This window comes from Balaenoptera musculus, chromosome 12 (assembly GCF_009873245.2).
Source record: "Balaenoptera musculus isolate JJ_BM4_2016_0621 chromosome 12, mBalMus1.pri.v3, whole genome shotgun sequence".
Classification (NCBI taxonomy): Eukaryota; Metazoa; Chordata; class Mammalia; order Artiodactyla; family Balaenopteridae; genus Balaenoptera; species Balaenoptera musculus.
Window position 1 is genome coordinate 17,280,815 of NC_045796.1, and position 24,970 is coordinate 17,305,784.

The window sequence follows — 24,970 nt, forward strand, 5'->3', positions numbered from 1 at the left end:
CTAATAGCCACTTAGTGGCATGTGTGTTTTCAGAGTGCGTGGTTATTGTTTCCTGATGAATAAAGACTCGGGGTGGGGGGTGGGGATTCTGACCGGAACTAAAGCTTATTGAATTCCTTCTCTGCTAAGTGTTTTACAGGTAGTTATTCACTTAATTCACATATCAGAGGTCAGTTAGAATTACCCCCATTTACAAAGAAGAGAACAGAGGCCTGGAGAAATCCAGTAGTTTGCTGGCAGTCACACAGCTGTTAAGCTGCAGAGAGGAGGGAAGACTGGTTTTTCCAGAAGGTGCTCTGGGCATCTGCTCATCTGAAAAGCCCACCTGGAGTGTTGCCATCTCCAGCTTTCGTGCAGCCTGGGCGCCAGCAACATTACCAGCTGGCCACACGTTTGAGTTTGATCGTGTAGGGGATACAATGATGTGGTGAGTTTAGGGGAAAGTGAAGATGACCAGACTTTCTAACAGAGCAAAATGTGGGAAATATTGAAAGCAAAAGGAGGTTTATAGAAGACAGTAGATTAGGGAATAAGGTCAATGAAAGGTGCTTTTTCGGGAGAGAGCAAAGTAACTTAAGAAACAGGAATAAAAAAGGGAAGCAGAGTTTAAGCCAGGGACAGTTCAAGTGGGGAAACTTAACCAAACGTAATAAATAAGTGGATTTTGGCTTACAGATTTTTTTTCCATACTGAGGCCTCATCCAACCCCTTTTTCTTCATAGTCTTCTCATTTATCACCCACATGATGTGCGCAATGACTGTACTCTGGCTGTCTGTGTAAGGCAGAGGGAAAATGGGGTCCAATTTTCACGTACAAGACACTCACACACAAACACCTGGAATGCTCGTGATTGGGTTATTTTCAGTAACCTATGAAATGTGAACATGATGAACAATTTGTAGTTCTTAATTATTGTGCTGCACTCCACTGGGAACACACATGAATAGGAAGTCGATCTCTATCTGACTTGGTAAAGAGGACGTGCGGTAAAGAATTCAGAAAAATGGTTGCCTAAGTCTAGAGAAATCCTCAGAATGAATTCCACCATAATGCAGTCAGGATAGCTGCAGAGGGTCCTGTCTGCTCATCGTGTGAACGTGTCTTCCCCAGGAGGGATGCGAGAAATCCCAACACACTCCAGCATGTTCTCCAGGTATTCATCCCAGGAATCAAAGGGAGCTCAAACAACTAAATGTTTCTAAAATAGTAAAAGTTTCCATAAACCAAAGTTCCCAGGAACTCCTTAAAAGGAATGATTTCAATGCCTGACTGCTATCTCAAACTCCAGACATGGGTATCCCCTGACTCCTTAGCACCTCAGCTTGGATGCTTGGATGTCTGCAGGCATCTCACACCTCACCGTCCAAACAGAACTCTTTATCTGCTCCTATTCCATCCCCCAAATCGCTGTCTCTCCTGTCTTCTTCATCAGGTTACACAACACATCCCTTCCCCGACAGGTTCCAAAGCCCAAGAGTCACCCTTGATCCATCCCTTTCCCTTACCCCATCCATACCAACCCATTTGCAAGTCCTGTTGGCTCAGCCTTCAAGATATTACTCAAATCAGACCACTTCTCACCAACCCCTCCGGGCCAACTGCGAGAGCCCTCTCTTCGCTGATCGCCAATTTTCTCCCCTACCACACAGCAACCAGAGAGATCTTTTAACCTTATTAATCTGGCCATGTTGGCCCTCTGCTTAAAATCTATTTCTCTAAGAACAAAATAATCAATTCCTTACCATGGTCTCTAACCCTACATGACTCAGGCCCCACCTCCTGCCACACCTGACACCAGCACAACAGCCCTCTCTCTGCTCCAGAACACGCCAACCTGTTGTCAGCTAGGGACCTTTTGAATGGGTTCTTTCCTCTACCAGAAAAAGCTCTTTCCCAACCCCTTCACTCAGGCTCAGGTCAAATGTCCCTGCTTTCTCAGCTCTTCCTTCCTTCCCTCTCTCCCTTCCTCCCTCCATCCCTCCCTCCCTCATCCTAAGACATCACTTCTTTCTGCACAAAGAAAGGACCAGGGCTGACCAGCGTTGGCACTTGTGCCATAGACCCCATTGTTACCGCCACCAGCAGATCCCTGAGCTCCCATCCACAGCTGTGTTCCTGCGGTTTATTAGAACACAGAGGCTGTAAGGGCCTCGCACTTGTAGCAGAGGCACGAAAAGGAAAAAGAAAAGCTACACAAATAAAAAGTATTTCTTTAGCTGGAGACGGCAAGTTTTTATTCTCCTAGGGTATAACTGTGTTATTTTTTGGTGTTTAGGTAGAGCTTTTCATCCTAGGATCTTACACTTTCCGAGTGCAAAATAAACGAGATGATTGTCAGGATTTTCAAACCTGAAGTTGGTAACCTGTGGGCTGTGGAGATCAAAGGATGAGCGCTCTTATCAAAAGGAGCTTCCCCAAACAGGCTCCCAGGCATCAAAGAGGCTTCTTGCTGCACCGTCTTAGGGAGGATTCTACAGAAGGTGTCAAGTGGTGGGGAAGCGAGATCAGACCCCAGCCCTTGGAGCCTTTGAGCTTAGAGCTCACAATGCAAATTCGAAACGAAAAGGCAGCGGAGGGCTGACGAGGGTCTGGGGTCAGGACAGAAGACAAATGCTTACCTGCCACCCCTCTCCACTGCCCTGCGAATGTCCACTTTTGATACCTCAGTCTCCAATCCCTGTAATTTTTGGAGGCCTGGAGGGGTATATCATTTCATTTCTTTCCAGAAACTAACCTACACCTTTAGAGCTCTGATTTCAGCCTCCTCTTCGTGTCTCAAGTCCTTCCTTTGGGGATCAAGGATTACAGTATCTTGTCAAGTTAGAAAAAAAAAGAAAGGCATACACCCCACATGGGTCCACTCCTACCATCAGTCAAACTTTCAGAAGGGCCTGTCTCCAAACTGCCAAGAAATCACTAGCTCCGGCTGGCATGGAGATAAACCTCTTACAGAACGTCAGGCTTGTGGAATATGCTTAAGTGGGTGCATCTGCTTAGGTGGGTGCAGGAGGCGGGGTGGTTACTGATTTGAAGCAACACTCCAGCCCTCTGAGCTCTCTGCACTTGGTCTATATCCTGATGGTGGTAGTGGTTACATGGCTCTATCCATGGGTTAAAACCGATCGAGTTATACACCAAAACCACCACCAACAAAAGACTCGTGGTTTAATGGTTTTAAAAATGCCCTCCCTAGAAGGCAAGTGATCTCAGACTAAATTATAACACATTCTAAATCTCACCCTGCCCACCTAGCTCTTCCTGGTGGAGACCTCCCAGCGAGGCTGTTAATATAACATGAAAGATCATATGTGAATGTGCAAAGATGTTAAGTCCAAGCACATGGGAGTTACTGTTTGTGCACTTACTAGAGCAATGATATGAAAAACCAGATATAGTGTACATAGATGAACAGGTTAAGTCTCACTTTCATAGCAGAGCATATCCACAAGAAGTGTCATTTCACTCTGAATAAATTGCTTTACCTCCTCAAAGTTTCCCGTATACATATCTGGAGAAATGAAATAAGCTCATAGGTCTCTGTAAGGAGGACATGAGGGTAATCTCATTCTATGAAACATGCCTAGAACAATACCTGTACATACTAAGCACCTAGTAAGTTGCAGCAGTACGAGCTGTCCTGAGTAGCGGCAGCAGTGCAAGGCCGCCCCTTCGCTGCCTCTCCATCCTCCCAGCTCAGTAGTCTTCCACCCCCACTGCACGTTCCACTGCCTGCAATAATTTTTAAGGAATGTGGATGCCAGGCGCCAGCCTTAGCTATTCTGATTCAATTATTTGGGGACAAGTCATTTGACAATCGGTATTTTCTCAAGTCCTTCAGGTAATTCTAATGTCTGGCCAAGGCTGAGAATCACTGAGCTAAAAAAACACAGATTAAATTTCTTAATTCAGGCTGAATCTCATTTTCCAGAAATAAAAAGTAACAGATCTTATTCAGGCAGATCTTAATCAGAGGTCACCTCCATCATTTCTGGTGAGAGATTATACAACATGAGTTTCCCGTCAAAGGAGAACGCTGACGATCACAGGAGGACCGACCTGGCTCCAGGTAGCACCTGCTCCAGGGGGCCGGGCCGGCTCTAGGCACAGAGATTACACTTCAAACCACATGGGCTGCCCAGACCTTTCTGGGACTCCACAGATCTTTTGAAGAATAATTTTCTGAGCTTACACTTTCAGAACATATTTGTTCCTGCACAAATACGTTCCTGTTCACATATATTGTTCTGCTGACCCTCCTGTTTCATGGTAAAAAAGGAGATAAACGCATAATTCTCCCTCTGCCCAGAGCCTCTCCAGACCCCACTTGACTTAACAAATAGGGGGTGTTCCATCGGTCTGAGAGACACCCATGTTTGTTCCCTACACACACCTTGAGGGACCACAAAGACCTAAAAGGAAAAAGCCTCTAGAAAATCTGAAGCACAGACACTGGCTGGTCCAAGCCCACTGAGGTTACCTGTCTTTCCAGGCTGGGGGCCTGGAGTGAAGCGGAGGTGAGGGGACCTGGCCGACACAGAGGAGCCCACTGCCACGCCCACGTGAATGCAACAGAGACCGACACAGCCAGATAAAGAAGAAACTGCCAGAAGCACTGACATGAAAGCACTGACACTGAAGGACTACTGAATAGAGTTATCAATGTGCCCTGTACTTTAAGCAGCAATAGTCACTCTTACGTAAGAGGAAGAGTCGAAAGGAGCCACAGGGGAATCATTTAATGGGTTCAGGAAGACACTGCTAATAGAAGTGACCATCACTGGTAACAGGGACAGAAGCCCAGGGGTGGCCGAGGGATTACTGTAGGAGCCAGAACAAAGAGACCTGGGTTCAAATGTCAGTTCTACCCCTTACTGGTTGAGTGACCTTGGAAATATCACTAAATTTCCCTGAGGGTTAATCTCCCCATTTGCAACTGAGGACATTAATAATAGCACCTAAGTAATAGGGTTGTTATGAAAATGAAACGAGACATGTATAAAGCACTTAGCATAGTGCCCGCCTGGCACATATTAAGCCCTCAGTGAGTGGTAGCTACTTCCTCATCTTATATTACCCAATTGTATCCTTCATATTCAAGTTTGTAATATTATTTACTATTGAGGAAATCAAAGAGAATCCTCAGGCCAGGGGAATAGTTTACCGTATCAAGAATGAATATTACTATAAAATAACTATTTGATATTTTCTATTACTTTCCAATACTGGCTTGATATGTCCTCCAAAACATACAAAAATTCTTTCCCAATTGTCTGAAGTACCTTTAGCAATGCGCAAATGAACTTATGGACCCCTCAGGGGATGTAATTTATTCTTGACTCTAAGTCGTGCATTAGCAGATCTATTTTTGTCTGAATTGGTCCCTGAAGAATAAAGCTGTTTTAATTCGAATTCCTCTTATAGAAACCATAACATGCATTAGTGTCAATGTCAAAAAAAGCCGCCTCTACACTGTCAATTTTGATCAAACGCCAGCAATTCTCTTCAGAGTCTTTCTTCCAGGGGCCCTTTTAAAATCATAATCATAAGCAACGGAAATCCTTTCTTTTTTTATTCAGAAGCGGGCATTTCACCCAGGATTTTGGTTACCTGCAGCACAGTCACGTGGCTCCATCTCCCCGCTAGAGTCCGGGCCTCTGATGAGACACTGTTAATGAAGGAGGCTGGGAGGCAGCGCCGCAGCCCCAGCTCGGTCCTTGCCAAACAATTATGCTAATGCCACACTTTCCACCGTTAACCATGGGTTACGTTTCCCTAAGAGGCAGCTGTCAGCACACACCAGCCATGGTTAACAATGAGGAGTTTGTGCACTGAGTAAACATCTCTAAGAGCTCCATTTCTTACAATTAACGCAGCCCCAAAGACACTGTAATGGAGGCGAACTGCTTGCACAAATTTATTTAAGCTTTAGTAAAATTATTTTCCACTAAATTAAAACAAATGGTTTTGTTAACTATCAATACTTAAATATATTTACAAAAATACCTTTAAAAAAATCTTGAACGTTCCACCCAACCAGTTAACAAAGGCGAAAATAGCCTGAAAAAATTTTCTTGAGCCTAAATGATAAAAATGAGCATTCCAGACTATGAAAAAAAATCCAAATTGTTATCAATTATGATTTAGAAAGTGTCTTCCATTTCTAATTACTTTTAAAAGCGAATTAATGCTTTTCTCTGTGTATTTCAGGCTCAAAACCACTGCCTTGCTTTTTAATACCTCGCTTTTTTTCCCATTAAATCTGAATATACATTATAGGATGTCGAGGGTATATTTGTAGAAGGAAATTAGTTTTGAAATCAAATGATCAGTGCAATACTGCTATAATAACAACCTGAATATAAATATGAATTATTGCCAAATTAGCTCAGGAATTCATCGCAATTGTATTATATGATCTTATGCAGGTAGGAATAAAGTATCAAAGCGAGATGGAATCACTTAGGTTTCTGTTTCACTCCATTAGATTTTCCTCCCAAAGTAATTACTACAGTCAACTGATCCCACCTTTGCGACTCTAATACACCCATTAACAGAGCAGCCCCAGCCCAAGGCTGCACACCCCAAGGCTCTAACCCGAGCCCGATAATCTTCTTTTTCTATTAGGACCTAGCCACCATGAGGATGGACACTTTCCAACAGATGCATGAAGCACCCCTAAATGTAGTGGGAAATGTAGTGGAAGATGGGCAGGACGAAGATGACTAAGAATCTACGCTGGGAGAAACAAAACAAGGCCAAAAAAATCCATACCTTCCTTATCATCGTCGATGGTTCACATCAATGCTGATCTAAGCTCTGTGCTAAGCACTCGACAGACCTCATCCCATTGCGTTCCTACGACAACCTCTGAGACAGGACTTCTATTATCCCCATTTTACAGCAGAGGACGCTGAGGCTGGGGGAAGTGAAGTGACCCGTACCACCTCGTACAGCTCATCAGCAGGCACTCCTGGATCTGAGTCCAGCTGCCTGACTCTGAAGCCCTTTTGCTCACCACACACTCCCTGCCTCGCTCAGAGATTCCAGTCTGGGAGCCCCAGGTGCTTTGAGATACTGAGCCTGTTAGCTCTCAGGGCTCCTCAGGCTGATCAGTCCGGGGCTACGCAGGGATGAAGCGGAGAGGGGTCTGAGCTCTCTGAGCAACATCCGGGCAGGATACTCACTAGTTCACCCATCAAATACCTCTCAAGTGCTTCCTCTGTGCCAGGCACTGTACATGGGGATATAGGCATGAGTCAAAAGATATGATCCCTGTCTGTCTTAGTCAGTTCAGGCTGCTATAACAAATTACCATAGACTGGGTGGCTTAAACAACAAACACTTATCTCTGACAGTTCTGGAGGCTGGAAGTCCAAGATCAGGGTCCATCATGGTCCAGTTTTCCTCCTAACTTGCACACGGCTGTGGTCTTGCTGTGTCCTCACACGGTGGAGAAAGACAGTTCTGGTCTCTTCCTCTTCTAATTAGGACACTAATGCCATCATGGGGGCCCCATCTTCATTACCTCACCTAAACCTGATACCACATGAAGTCCCCACCTCCAAATGTCATCAAATTAGGGGTAGGGCTTCTATATGTAGATTTTAGGAGTGTATAAACAGTCCAGAGCACTAGCCCTCTGAAGTCTGCAATAAAAATGGATGACAGACATTAAACAAATGAATATAAAATAAGTATTCAGTTGTGTTTGTGATGAGTCTTCTAAGGAGTAAAGTACAGGGTGGTATGAGAAGGAACAACAGAGGCTCCTTAACTCAAGGAGGAGAAAGAGTAAGTCAAAGAGGATGGTGAGTCTAAATTAAGGATGTCCTGTGACCTTGAAATCAAGATCTGAAGATAAAGTCTCACTTAAGAAGCAAAGGGAAGTTTGTGCAAAGATTCCAAGGGCTTTGGGGCGCATCGGAAATGAGCTTATGTGTGTCTGGAGCTCTAATATTCTCATGCATCTTCTCAGCAGCCCACACCCCCATCAACCCTGGGAGGTCAGCAGGACAGAGTGAGTGAGGGTCCCTTTCCACAGGGAAGATCTGAGCCCAAGGTCACACATCTGGAGGTGTCAGAGCTGGACTTGAACTTGGGTTCAAGCTCATAGGAACCCCAGTCCACACTTCCTTAGGGCTCTATGCAAGGTGGGGCAGTGGGCAGATGGGAGAGTTTCCTGCGGCCACCGTGTGTGCAAAAACAACACCACTGTGAGCCTGGAGGAAGGTTGAACCCAGAATCCAGATGGAAGAACTCTGTGAGGTCTAAGTAGGAAAACACCATGGGACAGTCATTAGCGGGCCTTGGTGATGTCCTATGAATGAGATAATTCTTGCTGAGTTATGGATCACTACTTTCTGAAAGATTGGTGTCAAAGCATACATATTATTTAATGGATAAAAAAAAATTATGTTTCTAGTTCTGTCTGCTGCTTGATGGGTTTCTGGGCCATGGCCTGAGGCCACTGGTAAATGAGCATCTGTGTCCTCTATATTCTAAATGAAACAGTCATATGTTTGACAAAGAATTACTTGTCACTTGCCAATTCTTTTCATGCTGTAGGGAAATTAGTATGAAAGAGCATTCTACGGGGTGTTTCAAATAAACTGCACTAAAATGATATGCATACAAACAAGAGATTTGAAGAGTTGCTCATAAATGCTGTTTGGATGAAATGGATTTCATGGTGAAGTCAGTCTTATACAGATGTTGTAGTGCAGACAGAACTATCCCATCTGGGATTATACTTTCATATGAACGTTCAAGTAACACAAGGAAGAGATCATAGTTTCTTGTTTATTAGGTCTTCAAATATAAAAGAGGATTTTTAATAGAGCAGCAGAAATTATTGATGTCATTCGGAACAGTAATCCTCCCAAAATTAACTAGCAATCAAAATTATGAGCCTGGCGGTGTCTATTTAAAAAGAGTAGGTTTCAATAAATTCAACATTGCTCCCTTTTCTATCATCTCTCTAGTTCTATTTTGTATCAGATTTAATAGGATTTAGGTGAGATTTTGTGGTTCATGGAACTATAATATTGGAAGATAAAAGAGGGGTCTTATACCACCATATGTTACTCTGTAGGCACAGATAAACACCCCTCCCCCAAAATAGAAAAGGACAAACAAATAAGTGCCTAAAAATCAGATGTTCTTTGCCAAAGAAGAGCTGAAGTACAGAATGCAGGAGAAAGGATGTGGGCTTTGCAGCAAATCAGTCCAAGGTGGCAATCCACTTATTGAATGTGACCTTGGGCTAGGTCTTGAAGTTCCTGGGTTTTAGTTTCCCCACAGGAAAAGCAGGGAGAATAAAACTTACCTGATAGGACTGGGGGGATTAGAATTACATTTATAAACTGCCTGGCATGCATACAATAAAGTGTAGCTCTGATGATTATATTTAAAATAGAGCTAATTTAAAGACACGGTGCGTTAAATAAAACCTCTTCCAAGTAATCACATACATAAACATCAGTCCCAGCACTGAAATATGCATCTCTCATTATGCACTAGAATGGCCTGTCACAGTCTTCCTCCACAATTTCCAGGATTTATGATGGGAGGTTATACCTGGGCATGAATGAAATGTAATTTTTAAAAACCTGGCAGAATTTGGCTATTCATATGGTTGTATTATTATTCGGAAAGATAAAGTATACTGGAGGTCATAAATACTCTCTAGCACATAGTAGATTGGTTTCTTTTCTAGCAATGTCTTAATCCTGCCTTTCAACAAAATGAGTTGGGGAGGTGTGCTTTCTTACACCCAGCAAGAGGAGTCTTTCTTAAAAGCCTGGCTACCTTGAATTCATCATAGATCTGGAAATATTAATGGTCTTTCAAAGTTACAGTGAGTCACTCACTTCTCTGAACCACTGAAGGACTGAGTCTGAGGGTGGAGACAGATATAGAACTTGGGAGCAAAGACCAGCATGAGCTCTGCTGGAAGAAAATTGGAGTCCTTTCCAGCAAAACAAACAGCTAGTTTCCTGGGTTTCATGCTCATGAATTCCAAATATACGCAAACCTACTTAATATCGATTTGCTTATTGGAAAAATACTTCTTAACAAAAAGTTTTCCCCAAGAGCACAAAGCATCAATCAGATGAATGCACGCCCACCCAAAGTAACTTAATTGTATGGTGCAAAGGGAGCCTCTGCTCATCAAGACAGAAATTTCAGTCTGAAGAGTCGTCTGAAGTGGAACGGGGCCTCAGAGCAGCATACTCCCAGAGGCATTGCTGAAGCCATGCTGACCAGACCCTGCCTGGCGTCAAGGACAGGATGCCTTCGCTGGATGGAAGGAGGTGCGTGGTGACCTCTCGACCTTCCTTCCGATTCTCAGATTCCCCGAAGACCCATTACGGCTATGAGCAAATGAAACTGCTCATCTTTCAAAAATCACCTTCTTTATCATGTAGATTTCAATCATTCGTGTAAGTGTGAGTAATATCAAGAACAGAGATATCAATGATATCAAGAAGACATTTTAACATGGGCACAACTCTTTCTAGCACAGAATTTGACATATGGCTTTTTCAAATATATATATATATTTGAAACTTCAATATATATACTGAACTTCAATCCTGCAAAAGAAAGGTAGGAATGGAAGGGAAAGCTGGTGAACGAAAAATGTGTTTTTCTTTTAGGAACAACTTTATGCCAGGCAGATGACAGAAGTAGCACAGATTTTTCTCTGTTGTGAATGCCAGGCAGACATGTCCTGATTTACGCCCACCGAAGTGGTAGGAACTGGGGCTGCATGAGGATGAGACAATCTAATTTCAAGACAAAGGATTGAAGTTAGAGTTGAGTATGGGAGAACTGAAAAGTTCTTGTTAAGGATTTTGTAGCTAAGGTTTTACAAGAGAAGCCGTAGGCCAGGCAACAATAAGAACAAGACTCTGGTTTGTCTAGAGGCCTTGAACACTTCAGACTCAAGCGAGGCCATTACAAAGATTAAATTAAAAAATCATGCTCTTTGAGAGCTGTGAAAAGATAAATCATAGGAGGGTATGTGAATGCTTTTATACGTAACTGAGAATAATTGAAGAAATCACTCAGCAATGGAGAAAATATATTTCATGACAGTGCAAAGAGGCACTGGAACAAAAATAACTTGTAAGGATTATAAAAATAATAATGTAGGGTTATAAATAATAGGAGAAATTGAATATGCTAATGAAATTGTGATGATGAAAATTAGAAATAGAGAATTAGATGTTACTAGCTAATAGAAATATAAAGCGTTGGAAAATGGATTTTTAGGTAGGGATGTCTTGATCCTTTCCTGAGGTACAGAAAAGTAGGGAAAGGAATGAATATTTATTACGTGCCAATCACAGATTGTACATTAGGCAAATCATTACATATAGCTCTGCCATTCCATCTTCAGGTAGATATTGTTTTCTCATCTTGTAGATAAGGAAACAAACCCTCAGAGAGGTCAAAAAACTTTCCTGAGAAGGGGCAACTAAACAAGGGCAGGGCCAGGACGGAGCAGGACCAGTCCACTTCCAGAACCCTCTGCAGATTTTTCTTGTCACTCAGACCCACCACGCACTACTGGCTCTTCTGCCTGCATAACACCTGTAATTGAATAAAATCAGGGATTTTACAAAGTCTTTCAAATCCATGAAAGAAGTAAGGTTGGGGGCCCATCATAGGTTTTTTAAAATGTTATTTTATTTTTTAATTACTACATAAAATAACTAATGTTGTCATGGGACATAGTAGGAAAGAACTTTAAAACTCATCTACACCACACATATATTCTAAAGTTCAGTAAATGATGTCGCACAAAGCTGTACATATATGTACAAGATATTTGTCTTGGGAAGATATTTGTCTCAATTGAAAAGACTCATTCTATTTTTAAATAAATTCCACGCACATTCCCTAAAACATTTACGTTCACAAAACCTTTAAGTCAAGTTTACAATGGATAGTTATTGGTGTCTTCTCACGTAAAGTGTTTGTTTTGTTTTTTTAATGCCCAAGAGCACACATTTAATACTTGGAAAATCCAGGATTTCTTTTTGCCACTAAATCTCATTTGTATCACAAAGACATTCATTAACTGACTGAAAGCATGAGAATTACATGGTCAGATTTTCAACTTAGATAAATCTATGGGGGATAATATGGGAATGGATCACGTTAGCGATAGGAAGATCGGAGGAGAGGCAGATAAAATTCTAGGTGAGAGATGACACGGGCCTCGCCAAAGGTGGTCTTCACCTGAAGTATTTTATCACCACTTTTTATTCATCCAAATTTTAGCCATTCAAGCCCCACCTAACTTCTTTCATTAATTCTTTTTTTTAAAAACTCAGCTACACTCACTTGTATCTTATCTGAATTTCCACTATTGGGGCGGGGGTAGGGGAAATATTTTTCTATCTTTAACATCTATCCTCTCCACCCAAGTGTTGCCCATTACACTGTGATCTACACCATCCACATATTAACCTCATTAATCAGGAGACAGAACCTTTCTACCCCACCCTCGCTCCTTGTCCTCCCTGATATTTCTATTCTAATGCAACATCTGTCTAAAACTTTATTATACTGACTGCTCCCCAAGCATGGTGATATTCAAACAAAGATATTTCAGGAATAACCTTTTCCTGAAATGAAACACCAGGACAAAACCAGTCTCATTACTAACGTGTTAGACAGCATAGCACAGTGGGGAGAGTGTAAGTAACTATGAAGAAAAGCACATTTAGACAAATTGTAATTCTCAGTTCTGCAAGAGGAGAAGAGAAAGCGTGGGCGAGAGCTTTTGGAGGAAATAGGATGGTCTTGAAATAGACTGGGTGAGTTCCTCCCCAGCCATACATTCAAAATCACGTCAGCCCTCCATGTCCTGGCAATGCCCAAGTCCATCCCCTAATTTCGAGACCCCACAAAGCAGACTCAGTAGTACAGAGGTCAGTGGCAGGCTCCAGGCCAGATGGTGGCAGAGGGGCTGTACTTGGAATGCTCACTGAAGTGTTTCCAAGTCTTATTTCTATAATTCAGTCAAAGTGGTCTTATCCTGAAGACCACAGGTTTGCTTTTATCTAAAAATTTTTTTTGTTTGTTTTTTGATCAGTTACCTGCCAGGAGTTATCAGACTTAATCATGTATGGTATCTGTTAGGGAATAAAGAAAGGAGTTTGTTACATGATGAAAAAGTTGCACATTTTGGTCCTTATGTATCTAGCAGAGTAGAAATTGTTTCAACGTCACACCAAGGTTTTGGGTACGCAGGGGACATGGCAGGGGTGGCCCTGGGAATAGGAAGTGTTAGCAGCACTCAGCAGATCCCCACTAGAGGACAAATGCCTTTGAGAAGACGGGCATCCTCATTCATTCAACAGATGTTTACTAAAACCCTAGGGCAGGCACTGTCCCAGGTGATGTGCTTCTCATCCTCACCAACCACCCGCTGTTGAGGGATAGAGCCAGGGTGCAGGCAACCACAACCAGGCGTGACAAGTGGAAGGATGGAGAAATGCAGAGAAGTAACCAAGTCAGGCTTGGAGGGCTCAGCAAAGGCTTTCTGGGAAAGTACTATCTGTAATCCAATGAGAAAGGTCAATAAAAATTAAGATATCAAGAGTGGTTGGTGAGAGAGAAGCACATTCTTGGCAAAGTGAACAGAGTTCTCTGGCAACTCCCATCTTGCATGCACTGGAGGCAATTTCTTATGCTTCCAAAGTTCTGAATATTATGATACGAATATTTCTTCATCCAAATGGATGAAGAAAAAATGGATTTAGTTTATATAGGGACACACAGTAATATCTATTTCAGTAGAATCCCTGGGTTGAAAAATCAATAAATTTGAGGATAGGAGCCTCAATGTAACATAAACAAAACGACTCTCTTCCTGTGCTATAACAGTTCAAACATACATTCAGCTCCAGGACATGCACCCCAGGCCTTGGCAGCAGGAGGGTAAACAAGAGATTAGCATTTAACCAAGCACAACATGTGTTTTTAATAGATTCGGTATCATCTGTCTATTTACATGGACCGTCACTTCTTCCCAAAGGAAAGATCAGTAGTCTTTGTCCATATTTGTTTCTAAACATTTTAAAACACAATGGTCCTGCCTCTGCTTTGCTTTAGGTCCTTTCTTCATTACAACACTGGCATTTATCACAGATTCATAACATGAGTACAGTTAAAAACGTCCTTTCTGGAGAGAGATGAAAACATCTAGTTGCTGGTGTGCTTGATTCTTTTTGCTGCTAATTAAAGCAGCACCAGCCATCACCCTAGGATTCCTCGCATCTTGTAGGAACAAGAGTAAAAAGTCATCATTCAAAACTTTTCCCAGCCCCACGCAGCGTGTGCCTCACTCTCGAGACCTTGTCAGGGCCAGCTCCAGGGTCAACACCACAGGCAACGCTTGTGAATATCAACCCCTCTGTCTCTTCACTTGCTGGGCCCTAAGTGACCAGCCAGTGAGCTGGAGGGCTCCTCCTGGCTTCGCTCATGCCCTTCCTCGTACTTCCACATTCCATGTCCACATGAAGTTTTCAAAGATTTAAGAAAACCTGCACATGACCAGCTGTTCTGATAATTCTATTCCCAGATGTCTCCTTACCTTAAGAAAGCCTAGTCACAATATTCTTCTAACTTCTATTGACTACATTGATGGTCTGGATCAACATATATTGACCATGGGAATTCCCTGGCGGTCCAGTTGTTAGGAATCAGTGCTTTCACTGCTGTGGCCCGGGTTCAATCCCTAGTCAGGGAACTAAGATCCCACAAGCCGCTCAGCTTGGCCAAAAAAAACTACCTATCTATCTATCTATCTATCTATCTAGATATATACACCATGAAAGACCTCCACATAACCTTACTGGGTGGAAAAGTTTACCGATGGCCTTCTTAGGATGAATAAATTCTCATACAACTGTATGAGTATTACATAGCTATATATGCATAGATATTTGCCTGAAAGGGTGTTTAAAATGTTAATGTTCATTTTTTAGTAAATAAAGCAATATCTGTGAGTGACCGGATTTTAGGGGATTTTTACCTATTTACTTTATAAATTTCTGTGATGTTTGAATTGTTTTTATAATGGGAAGGTTTTATTTTATTGTCAGTAAAAACTATAAATAAATATGTACATGTAAAAACTATAAAGTTTTACATAGATATACTTATAAAAACCATAAATATGCATATATGTATGTCGATATTTATATATTTATTTATATGTATAACCATACATATTTATTTATAGTTTCTTTTTAAAGTGAAGTAAGCCAGGGTAATCTGAAGGGGCAGCTGGCTAGACTGTCCCCAGGCTACATTTCAGCGACAAATGGTGTTAACGGTCCATGACAGCAACTGCTTCTGCAGATGTGCATGAGGAGTCAGGCCAGCTCCAGCAGGGTCCACACGGCAGGTTGAGCCTTCCTCTGCTCTCACTGCTGTCCCCCCCATCAAGTCCTCCGTACAAGGGCAGGAGGCCCTGAGCTGTCTGCTTTACAAGGATAAGTTCCGGAATGGTACAATGCCCTTTCAAGGCTGTTTTGATACGGTAGGCTTCAAAGGAAGAAGGCTCTGCTTCCCCTCCAGCCCAGGGACACCCCAATGCCACGCAAGTCGCACACAGGGTGTCTACGGATGGATCGAGCAGAAAGCCTCCCCTGGCTTCTGAATGTGGCTCTACGGAAGGACTCTTCAGGGCAGGACAACAGGAATCAGGGTGGGTGGGGGGGTGTTAGTGCAGAGTCCCTGACGCCGGCGAGGCCACACTGCTCTTCAGGAACTACTCACCTCTCCTCACGGTCTTCCCCTCCTTGGCTGCTCTATAATACTTATGTCAACCTGGAGACCACACTTCAAGGTGCCCATTGAGACTTTTCGTAGAGCTCCAATGATTCCTGAAACTTTGGGGGGGTGGTTTTTTAATCCATTTGGGAAGTATTTTATGTTGTCCTTCAGAATCATAATTAGACTGTTATCGCCGTGTTTATTTTTTTTAAATAGTGAAGTATGGGTTTTTTCTTAGATCGCTTGTCCTAAGCCAGAGGCTTGGACCAGGCTGGAGGGAGTGTGCTTCTTTGGTTTGTTTGTTTTCCTTAAGCTGGAATGCACTGGTTTGTCTTGGAGTCTTTTGTTGATTCTGCTTCCTTAGTGTTGGTAAGGGTGGCCATGGCCTATGTGTGAAAACAAATTCCTCAAGCCTGGGGATAGTGTGACAGCTAACAGCAGAGACTCTAGTTCTGGCTGCTGGAGTTTCAATGCTGGTTCCACCATGGACCAGCTGTGAAGCCCCAGGCAAGCTGCCCAACTTCCTTGTGCCTCTTTTGCCTCATCTGTACGCTGGGAATAATAATAATACCTACATCATAGGATTTATCAAAGCATAATTTTGAAAAAGTTAAAATACCACTCTCAAGAAAATATAAAGTGAGCATGAATGAAATATTTATTTCACTCATTAACAAGAGAACCAGCAGGAGGAGAACACTGGTGTAAAAGAGAATAAGTAGGGCTGGTATACATATATTTTGGATTTTTTTAATAGGTGGTTATGAAGATTAAATCAGTATATATATATATTTTTACATAGATATATACATGTATATGTGTGTATATACTATATATACTATGCTGAGTAGAACTGTACATAGCACATAATAAACCCTATATAACTGTCACCATTATTAGTATTTTGTAACTAAAATAAAATTGCTCTTTCAATGTGCATCCATCAAAAGCTTTTTTTTTTGCTTTCAATGTAAAGTGCCTAGAATGTGGCAAAACTAGTTTCCAAATGTCTATTAATATTGTCTTTCTTTTTTTTTAACTAGAAGAGATAAATACACTGTTTTCCATTTTGTTGAAATGATTCATTCCTATACTTGAGGAAGGAGGTTATGCAGCTTATTGAGGAGATGAATTCTGAAACAAACTTTTTTTTTTTAAAGTCTAGCTATCTGACCTTTAGTTTCCCAAAGCTTTCTAAACAATTAAAGGATTATAATAATGTTTCCCAAAAGTCTGGAAATGAACTTTTGTGCTTGTTTTAAATTTGGAAAAACATTGAGGGCACTCAAACTCCTTAGTGATCAAGGATAGGCAGAATAAATACCACATGGTCAAGGTTGGACGAGGCTCTCCTGTCTTCCTTGACTGTCTAAACTCTCCAGAGCTAAGGGTTAAAGCCTGAACATCTTCCAGGTATCTTTTAACAAGTAAAATATTTTGTTTGCACTGCTCTTCTTTACACATGTGACTTACATTTTTAATCAAAAATAATCTCCCCCGAAGTATGGCAATTTAGTCTTTTTCTGTGTTTGATCTGAGTCAATCATTCTATTCCAGATAAGCAAATTCATTGCCAAAAAGTTTGGCTTCTCACACTGGGGGTACAGGCGTCACTCTGCCAATCTCTCTCCTTCTTTAATCCATGGCAAATCTCAGAGCAGAAGCTCTGTCCAGTAGCAGGTCATAGAAAAGACTCAATTCATCTACCCTGAATGAACCCACTGAGAAGTATTTATCCAGACATCACTTCATGCTTTCCTATCCATCGGGACATTAACTGCAGATAATTTATCCAGAACAGGGTCTCTCTCTGTTGGGGTAATGTTGGAGCCTCTGAATCTATTCATTAGAACAGTAAAAAAATTTAATGCCCTCTTTGGATCAAAACAACTATTTTCCTCATAATATCTGTATTTTTCTTTTTTTAGAAGGAATTTTAATTGACCATCTGTGGCAGACACACTAAGATGGCCTCCCATTATCCCCACCGAGGTATTCATGTCCTTGTGTAATCTTCTTCCCTTGAATGAGGGCAAGATCTGTGACTTGCTTTTTACCAGCAGAATATTGCCAAGGGAACAGGATGTCATTTCCATAATTATATTGCATAAAACTCCAACATCCATCTTGCTAGGAGTTGCTCCCTTGCTGGCTTTGATGAAGCCAGCAGCCATGTCAGGGAAGCCCACATAGCAAGAACCTATGGGTGGCCCGTGGTCGAAAACTAGCAAGAAACTGAGGCCCTCAGTCCACCAACCCACATGAACCTGAATCCTGCCAGTGACCATGTGAGCTTGGAAGCAAAGCCCCAGACAACACCTTGATTGCAGTCTTGTGAAGCAGAAGGCCCAGGTAAGCCATGCCCAAACTCCTGATCCACAGAAACTTTGCAATAATAAACATGTACTGTTTTAAGCTGCTAAGTTTGTTGTCATATTGTTATGCAGCAATAGTCCTAAAAGAATGCAGGTCAGAAGCCAACACTTGTGCTTTCAGTGATGTTCAAGTGGACCTTCCATGTCACATGTGTCTAGTGCTGTGGCACAGACTCCCAGCAAAGAGTGGGACTCAACAGGCCACCTCACTCAGGACAACAGATGCCTGACTGGTCACTCCCTTTCTCAATAGGGATCACCAATCTCCACCTCCCTTTGGAAAGGCTGCTACCCTCTGAAGAGAACTGTCCAAAGCCCTTTCAGATAAAACCATCTGCATACCACATGGCATCAGGTTAGAATTACAGATTTTCATTGGTAGAAAGGACCATGACGGGCTTCCCTGGTGGCGCAGTGGTTGAGAATCTGCCTGCCAATGCAGGGGACACGGGTTCGAGCCCTGGTCTGGGAAGATCCCACATGCCGCGGAGCAGCTAGGCCCGTGAGCCACAATTACTGAGCCTGCGCATCTGGAGCCTGTGCTCCGCAACAAGAGAGGCCGCGACAGTGAGAGGCCCGCGCACCGCGATGAAGAGTGGCCCCCGCTTGCTGCAACTGGAGAAAGCCCTCGCACAGAAACGAAGACCCAACACAGCCATAAATAAATAAATAAATAAATAAATAAAATTTTAAAAAAAATCTCCTAGTAGAAAATACGTGATGACCACCTGGATGGCACGCTCTTCAGGCTTACTAACCGTAAATGGAGCCACTAAGGAGGGAATGTTTCTTTTGTGGGCACCTGTCTCTCTCAACATGTGCTCCCTGTTTCTCCTACGATCAGTCAAAACGTTTTCAAAATATTTGATCTAAATAAGACACTTGAGATAGACATTCTTCCCTGAAATTTTAATCTGGGAAATTATGTTTATCTACAGAATCTTCAGGTGCCTAGACCACATTCAAATTTAGGGTTTCAAATTTTCATTTCTGGCAATAATTACATAGGTGTGTTCTTTATTTTATTGAATATCTCTTTCCTGTGTTTTATTTAGCTTCCAGAACCACACTAAGTATGTCATCACCACCACTGAGTGGTTTGTAAACCCTCTAAGTGCTACTCTCACCAGTATCGCCAACAGACCAGCCCTGTTATAAGAAACCTCTGAAAATACACAGAATAGGGCCCCGCTGTATTTGCTGCCTCCAAGGGTATGAATTAAGGCTAAGTGCAAGCATATGCATCCTGAGGAAATGGTCTTACACTTTTTAAACATATCAAATACTCCAGCAAAATAAAGTACAAGGTTTAAAGAATATCCTCACTTTGTTAGCATAACCACAGAAGAAGGGACATGCAGATGGGAAGAAAATCCCCACAGCTTTCCTCACGCTACTCACACCTTTGGGGGAATGATACCTGTTAACTCCCCTCCTGGAAGGCTGCACACCATTCTCCTTAACAAAGTAAGCCAGCAGCCTCCACAAGCCCTAGTGATCAGAACCAATGCCTCTTTCTTGCTCTTCTCATTTGTAATTACCAAATAGTAATTCAATCACGGCAGAATATAAAATAACATCTATTAATTTACTGGGATTTTCTCTCTTCCTAGTTCCAAAAACATAAATATTCTTATCATAGATGGAAATTGGGATAGGGTGAAATTCTGGCAGGAAAAAAAAAACTATTTCAATGATTTCTTCTCTTTGTAAGTATTAAATTAATCATGAGAGAGGAAATTATGTAAATAAATGCGGGTATGGGAATTCGTTTTATGGATAAAAATTAACTGCTGATACCATAAGAAATTTTCTAACTTCATTTTTTTTTTAACATCTTCATTGGAGTATAATTGCTTTACAATGGTGTGTTAGTTTCTGCTTTATAACAAAGTGAATCAGCTATACATATACATATATCCCCATATCCCCTCCCTCTTTTGTCTCCCTCCCACCCTCCCTATCCCACCCATCTAGGTGGTCACAAAGCACCGAGCTGATCTCCCTGTGCTATGCGGCTGCTTCCCACTAGCTATCTATTTTACATTAGGTAGTATTTATACGTCCATGCTAACTTCATTTTTTATTGTACCACTTAATAAGAGGTGATCTTTCTCTGCTTTTTAAAAACATTTTCTTCACAAGTTATGAGAAAGACAATTTTATTCTATTTTAAACCTTACTCGTCTTTATTTTAAAAAATCTATCAAAATATCCAGAAGAGCCATTATAATTTTACAGTCGTTTTTTTCTTTCTTTGCAAAAGTTTCTTGGTCACTGAAGAAGTTCAATCAAGTTTCAGAAGGCAGGCATGGTCAAGCACAAGGGCAAGTTCTCACTAACAAACACCAGCTGGGACAGCATGGTAAGCACACACACTGCGCAGTAGAGAAAGGGTAATCACCAACCAAGGGAAGAGACAGCGAGCACAGGGCGAAGACGGGGAACCTGGGCGTGTCCATCACCAGGGCTCAGCAAGTAGAAACGCTCCCTGGGGGTAGGGCTCAGAGCAGAAGAGGGTCAGGCTCCAAATACCAAAGAACAATATCTGCTTCCTTTTGATGGTGACCACTAGGACATGACCAACAGCTAAAAGTTTCAGTGTTCAGAACATCATCTATCATATTCTTCTGCATACAGAAGAGGCGCATTCTAGCAAATACAGCCTTCAAACAGAATGCATAAGTCAAACCCCATTTGCCTACCAACAACCCTTTTTAAACAGGGCTTAGATTCAAGTGGGGTTAGGGTTTGGGGGAAGCGTGGGTCCAGTGGTTGCAGGGTGACCACAAAAGACAGCATCTCTGGCAATGCAGTACCAGATGCAAGTTCATAGTTTCCAGCCCAGGACCATGGCGGTTTCCTGATCTCAGGGAATATCCTTTCCTTTTGTCTCTTCTGCAACAGTTTCTTCCTTTTTAGCCTTCTGCAACAACCGTTTCTTCCTTTCTGCTCCTTCTGCAACTGCCCCTTCCTTTTTTCCCTCTAGCCCTCTCAGTGCCATTGTAACCAATCACCTGTACTAGATTCCCTCTGTTTGAAATACCTGAGTTTCAGTTTCCTCATTGGACCCTGCCTCATACAATGTTCCCCTCAATAACTAGCACAGTGAGCTTTGCCCAAAACAGGGAAATAGGGACTTAGTGTGGTACTATGAAAGAAGCACTAAATTTGGAGTTAGAAGAACTAGGTTGAAATCTCCGCTCTATCATTAAACTGGCCATGTGACCTTGGGCAAGTTAATTAGCACCTATTTACCTCCTCTGTGCAATGGGAACAATAGTACTAGCCACCTCCCCAGAGAAACTGGGTGACCATCGCTAGCTCTGAGGGTCTCGGCCCTAACTAAACATTAGCATCACCTGGGGAACGTCTTTTAAAAAAATACACGTCTGGGCTCCTTCTCCAGAGAGTTTGAAGATTCATCTTGTTTGATCTAAGCACTGGTAGTTTTAAAATTCCCCAGGTGACTCATTCTCATAGTATGATTTGAAAACCACCAGGGTAGAGCTCAGAGTGTGCTCTGCAGACTAGCACTGTCAATGTCGCCTGTTAGAAAAGCAGACTCCCAGGCCCCACCTCAGACCTATTAAACCAGAATCCACATTTTACAAGATCCCTGAATGATTCCTATGTACATTACAGCTTGAGGAACACTGATCTGGAATATAGTAGGTACTCAATGAACAATGGTAGGAGCTGAATATTAGCCTTATTGAAATACTTATTGCAAAATAATAAATACTTATTGGATTTGAATATTGGGTTGCTGCATATTGGGGCACGTATCTGTGCAATACCCTTGAGTTGAACCTACTGGAACCTCTATTCTGGAATATCAGGCCTCAGTCACACGATCTTAAATGTCCATGCCCTTGTGCGTCCTGCAATAGCTTCACGCTGATCTCCCCGCTTCTACTCTTAACCTTTGCAATTCATTCTCCACCCTCCACAGGGCCAAGTGATCTTTTCAAACATGACTGAGAACCTTGATACTCATAGTTGGGTCCACGGACCAGCAGCAACAGCATCGCCTGTTTGCTGTTAGAAATGCAGACTCTCAGGCTCCACCCCAGGTCTAATGAACCAAAGTCTTCCGTTTAGCAAGTTCCCCAGATGATTCAAACGGATCTGCTTAAATACTCCAGTGGCTTTCTATTACACCAGGAGGCACCTGACTCCCAGATGACCTGGCCCATCTTCCTTTCCGGCCTGGCAACCCAGTGCTGTCACCCATGCTACTGCGCTCGCACACAGCGGCCTTCGTTCTGCTCCTCAAGCCACCAAGCCCATGCCTGCCTCAGGGCCTTGGAACAGGCCGCTCCCCGTAACCCTCATCCCCAGGCCCCCAGGTCGTCTGTTACCTCCTGAGGGTGGCCTTCCCTGTCCATCCTATCGTGAGTCCCCTTTCCCTCACCCCATGCTTAATTGTTCTGTCATATTATCCTGTTTTAATTTCTTACGAATATTTGAAATGATCTTATTTATATGTTTATTATTGCCTCGTCCCCCAAGAATGTAAGCTCCGTAAGAAGAGAGACCTTGGATGTCTTGTTCTCTGCTGTATCTCAGAGCCCAGAAGAGTGCTGGCTACTTGATAGGCATTTAATAAATACTTGTTGAATGTATACTTCTCTCATATTTTGCAACCACAGTTCCCAACACCATAATGAGTTTGATGCTAACCGTTAGGAGTGTCCTTTTCTACGTCTTAGGACCCAAGTGAAGGAACTCCAGCCAGAGAACATTCCTGGTTTGACCTCTCCCAACTTTTTTTAGTGACTTGTTTGATGGATGAGTTTTGGAGAAAGTAACTGAATATTTCTGGCTTTTGGAACCAGCCTATCTCCTCAATTCTGATACCCTCTGCCACTCCGTTCTCTTAATGGTGTGGGCTTTGTCCCAGTAAGGGAACACAGCGCATGTTCAGGAGGATATCTTCAATTTAGACAAGAGTTAGCGAGCCCATGGGGATGCAAACTGAAGCCATTTTGATCTCGAATTGCCTGTTTCCAATGGTTCCGAATTGGTCTAAAATTCAGAAGAGGACTAAAGCAGTGTTATTTATTAAGCCACCTGAAATTCTAACACATATCACTACTCATGCCAGGTATACTGATAATACCTATCAATATAAATGGGTATTTTTGGAGTGCTAAATGTTTTTCTCAAATATCCATGAAACTATCTAGAATTCTGTTTTCTCCTCCAATTTAAGCCCTCATGAGTCATCAACTGAGGAAAATGATTCTGACTCAAGTGGTTTCCCATTACTTCTGAAGAGAATTGTTAATCTCTTCTTCATGGCATAGTAATCCAGTCTCCAACATCTCAGGGCAAGCTATTTCACCTGGGAAGCACCTTGCTTTCTCACCCACCTTGGGGGGAAGTTCTTGCCTCCCCAGGGGGTCACCTGTGCACCCCTCAGACTGCCCACCCTCCCATCCTGGATACTTGGTGGACCCAGTGTCCATCTTTTTGCAGGGCCTCTCAGTGTTTCCAATGGCATCCGAAAATGGTAACAGAGAGCTCAGACTCATCCTAGGAACAACTACATTCATCAAATCCTTCAGAACTAGAGGGAATTTAGAGATTTTCTAATTCAATCCCTGTATCAAGACTCCAGTGCTCAGAGAAGTTAAGTGATTCACCCAAAGTGACTCAGCTAGGAGCGTGGCAGGGCCTGAACACTGTATCAATTCATGATGAGCCATCTTTACTATGAATGTCAATAAATAAATTAGGTAGTTGTGTGAAACACTGCCAGATGCCAAGTAGGTCCTAGGAAATTTATGTTTGTTTGGGTTTTTGTGACATGGAGTTAACACAAGCTAGCATGAGCCAGACATAAGAAAAAATGATGAAATGCTGCCAAGTTATTACAGTATCAATAACAACTATAGCTAAGAAGAGTAACTCATGACTCAGAACAGATAATTTCCATACACGTTAGCTTCGCATTGACTTTTGGCAAGAATGCATTTGAGCGCAGGGAGCTGTGCGGATTAATTGGGAAGGCTATCAAGCAGATGCTCCCCCTGTGTGTGCCTGGGACTGCTCCTCCTTCTCCACAGAACATGAACTCTGCAAGTTCAAATTCAAGAAAAAAGTGAAACTCCCAGAAGTTCTGCTTTCAGTCACCACAACCCAGACCTCTAAAGCAGCACTGCTCCTTTTAGTGAGTTATTGGCTAGACAACAAAAAACGATGGTTTCTTTTAGTCTTTACTGAAAATAATTATATGCCATCATGAAAGGAAAACATATACTCAACTTTAAACTAACTCAAGTTTCTAACATCCCTTTTTAAAAATAGCCATGAAATTGAAAAGGGAAAATATTTTCCAAGGAAAGCTGATTGTTCTGAACTTCCTGCCCTACACACTCCCATATTTTTACACAAATGTCAACGCTTGAGATTCAGAAATGAATCAACTAGGCGTCATCTTGGAAAACCCTACAGGCCCCCAACTAAGCATGCAGGCTGGCCAACACTCCGGGTGCCAGTGAGCTGTCTCACTCCGTGCATGGGGGCGGGGGGCGGTACCCATTTTGCAACATGTCAAATGATAGACTAGAGACTCAGAAAACGACAGTACTTGAGCCCTTCATGAAAAGACCACTTCACTAATAAATCGATTAAATCTTAACAAGCCCTGAGGAGAGCTAACCAGGGACCAGAGACAGGCTTGATTAAGCTTATTACCTTTCTCCCAACTGAAAAATAGACCATTGGCCACCTTCCCTTATATTGCACAGGGATCATAAGATGTTTTGTAATTCCTCTTTAATTAAAT

The 24,970-nt window shown here is 42.4% G+C and overlaps 1 protein-coding gene across 1 annotated transcript in view; it reads right to left on the reverse strand.

Moving 5' to 3' along the window:
- UST (uronyl 2-sulfotransferase) overlaps positions 1 to 24,970 on the reverse strand; it is a 290,670-nt gene that overhangs the window by 182,906 nt on the left and 82,794 nt on the right. The gene's annotated exons all lie outside the window — the stretch shown is intronic.